Consider the following 3,440-nt stretch of genomic DNA (forward strand, 5'->3'; position numbering starts at 1 on the left):
ATGTTTTAGGGAAAGGTATGTGAACATTATCATACACTAAGAAGAAAAAAACATTTTAGAGGAAGAGATACAAGAAAAGGAAGGTTATTGATGAAGGAGTCAGGAAAAAGTGATAGGGAAATGAATCTTAAAAAGCTTAAAAGGGCACTTTACTGCTCTCTTTAAATAGATATATTTTGGTAAGATCAGACATCAATCTGTTGTTCTGTTTTTTTATGGGCACCAGGCCGTTAGCAACTTCCTTCCATATGGAGGACAGTTTCCCTTTGTTCTGTGACAGAAACCTGAACTCTTGACCTAGGGCCAGACTTGTCAGTGAAGTGCTGAGTGAAGCTGTGCATTTCAGACAGATGTCTCTGCTACATGTTCACAGAGTACTTGGTGACATCACCACAATATCAGTTTAAAACACTTAACTTTTTTTTATCAGTTAAGCCAAAGATTATCTGAATTTTTGACTCATGGTAACTATACTCCAAGTTATGATTCATAAATGAAATGTCATGCTCTAAATTATTAGCTTTGTATCTTTCCTGAAAGTATGGACCAATTTGCTGCTCATAAACAAGCTTCCTCCCAAGTAGTTGGCTTTCTTCAGGAAATAATTTTATAAACCCAGAAAGACCTTGGTGTATGCAGAATTAGAACAAAGTTATTTTTATCAATCTTCACAAATTCAATAAGTTGTCCTCTATCTTGTAAAAATATTTCTAATGAAAGAACACTGGAACAATCACTCTACAAATAAGGAAGCCTATTTCCATGGAAAACACTGTTATATATGACCAGTTATTATTTTGTATGTCTTGCTTTCCCAAAGTCTTATTTGAGCCATAGACCTTTGTGTGTCATTAAATTAATATTTCTATGCGTTGCTATAATTATTTATAGCAATGAAAGAGGCACCCTGATTTACATGTGGAACGAATGATTGTTTTTAATTAAAGAGAGTAGAAAGTCTGGTCTTTTGGCGGACATTTACTCAATTGGTTCAATTTATTTTTTACCTATATCAAACATCAACTGTGTTATTAAACATCATACTAGTCCTGAAATTTATATATAAGCATGAACCTTGACCTCAAGGATCTTATAATCAGAGAGGGAGACAGGTTATCTATAGATTCACAGATATATTCATAATTGGTATAATGTTCATGGTGTCATGATACTTGATAGTCCAGAGAGGGGACAATTATCACAATCTTTTTGGAAATGTAAAGAAAAACTTCTTGATCTTTCCTGGCAGAAATGACTCATAGCTGAGTGTTCCGGATGGGTGGAATTTAGCTTGGGTGAGAAGAGTGGATAGAGTGTTCAGGCAGAGAAAGTCAGCATGAAAAGCTTTGAGGTACAGCTCTGGCCAGGTGGCTCAGTTGGTTGGAGCGTAATCCTGTATGCCAGAAGGTTGCAGATTTAATTCCCAGTCAGGGCTCATACCTGGGTTGTGGGTTCAATCCCAGGTCAGGACAGCCAATCAATGTGCCTTTCTCACATCTCTCTCTCCCTTCCTCCCTCTCTCTAAAATCAATAAAAACACATCCTTGGGTAAAAGAAAATACAAAAAAAGAGAGAAAAGCTTTGAGGTACATTGAGGAGACTATAAGAAATTCAGTACCACTAGATAGTGAAGGTGAAGCTCTCGAGGTAAATGTAAGCTTAAGTCATAGAGATCCTGCAGTTCTTGTAAGAAAATGGTGGCTTAATGAAAAGGGTTTAGAAGGGAGTAACTCAAAGGGCAGAGACCTGTTAAGAGATGTTTACAATTCCTGGACAGGAGATGTAGAGAATATAAACCAGGCTATGCGAACAGGATCATTGAAAGAGAAAATTCAAGGTACTTTGTAGACTTAAAAATCAGCCTCGCTTGTTATGTGCTGGAATGTGTGGAATTGTCCATTTAAGGTTATTGGAAGGAAGATAAAAAGTCTAAAATAATTCCATTTTTTTGTTGTTTTGATGTCATAATGATTAATGATGTTATTAGCTAAGCTTGAGAATACAGAGGAAGAATAAATCCCCGGGGAGGGAGCATGATGAAATTAATGTTGGATGTGTTGAATCTGAGGGCCACTCAAGAGGAAATGTTCAATTGACCTTGCTGTAGGAACCTAAAATTCAGAGCATAGTTCACAGTTTGGAAATTTAAATGAATGATTCATCATAATAAATAGTAGTTAAAGCCACTCACCTGTTCACTCAAAACTACTTATTGAAGACCTGTTATATGTCAAGCTGATAGTATATCGGTACAAAATCAGATAAAAATACCCACTCTCATGACAGTTATATTCCAGAAGAGGTTATAGTCTGTGAGAATGGATGAAATCATCCAGAGTGGGAATATGTATATGAACAAGTACTGGGCTAAAAGTAGAAATCTGCAGGGCATCAATATGTAAGAGGCACCGCATAAGAAAATCCCACAGAAGTCTGGCCAAGAAGGAAGGAGAACCATAAGCGAAGAGAGTAGTAATGTTTAAATTGATAGTGGTTTCCAGATTAAGGCCAGAGAAGAATGAAGCATGGTTAGCATTATCAAAGTCAACAGTGACTTTTCTGTTTCATTGTAGTAATGTGGGCATGAGTAGATTTCCCTGGCATACAGAGTGAATGGGAGTTGCATCTACCAATAGAGTTCAAGTTACTTTTCAAGAAGCTTTGCTGAGCAATGACGAAAGAGGTATTAATTAATGTAGCACACAGCTTAAGGGGAAAGTTTTTAGCAAGAGAAGGCTTTTATCATATTGTAGTTTGTCAAAAACTAAAGACAATAGAGGTAAAGAGGTAGCTGAATAGGGACGAAAGGTGAAGGTTATAGGAGACCAAGTGCTATGAAGTTAAGTTGCAAAAGAAGTGGTCCTCATGGACTGTGAAACCTCCGTGAGTCAGAGGTCTGTTTCAGGAGTGAAAGTTGTGATGAATAGAATGGAAGGAGAAAGGTGGCATTCAGGAGCCTAAACAGGCTCCATAAGTATATGGTTTGGCTTTCACCAGAAGAGAATGTTTTTATACAATGAGTTAGAGCTGGTGTTAGTGAGCTACAGGCAAGCCGTCCTCCTTTCCATGGAGACAACTTTGGTGGAAACCAGATTTCATTCATATCATGTGGTCAACAGAGGACGTACTTGGGGAAGGAAAACAAAACTACGTGTAGAAGAGTTGTGGGGTTTTTTTACGTGTTTGGTGTCCAAAGGATAGAGTAGACAGGCTTTGGAGCGAAGTGAGTGGTTGGAGGATGCATCAACAGAATTAGAAACAGATTTAAAGGAGTATGGAGATAGACATTCAGGAGACGTCAGTTAACTGGAGTGACTTGTTTGGGGTTTTTTTGTTTTTTTAATTTCTTTATTGATTAAGGTATTACATATTTGTCCTTATCCCACCATAACCACTCCCCCCAACCTCCCCAACTCATGTCCTCACCACCCTGTTGTCTG

The 3,440-nt window shown here is 37.7% G+C and overlaps 1 protein-coding gene across 1 annotated transcript in view; it reads left to right on the forward strand.

Annotated features, from left to right (window-relative positions):
* ROBO1 (roundabout guidance receptor 1) overlaps positions 1–3,440 on the forward strand; it is a 1,289,171-nt gene that overhangs the window by 1,281,979 nt on the left and 3,752 nt on the right. The window lies entirely within an intron of this gene.

The sequence above is a fragment of the Myotis davidii genome, unplaced genomic scaffold, assembly GCF_000327345.1.
Source record: "Myotis davidii unplaced genomic scaffold, ASM32734v1 scaffold24, whole genome shotgun sequence".
NCBI lineage: Eukaryota > Metazoa > Chordata > Mammalia > Chiroptera > Vespertilionidae > Myotis > Myotis davidii.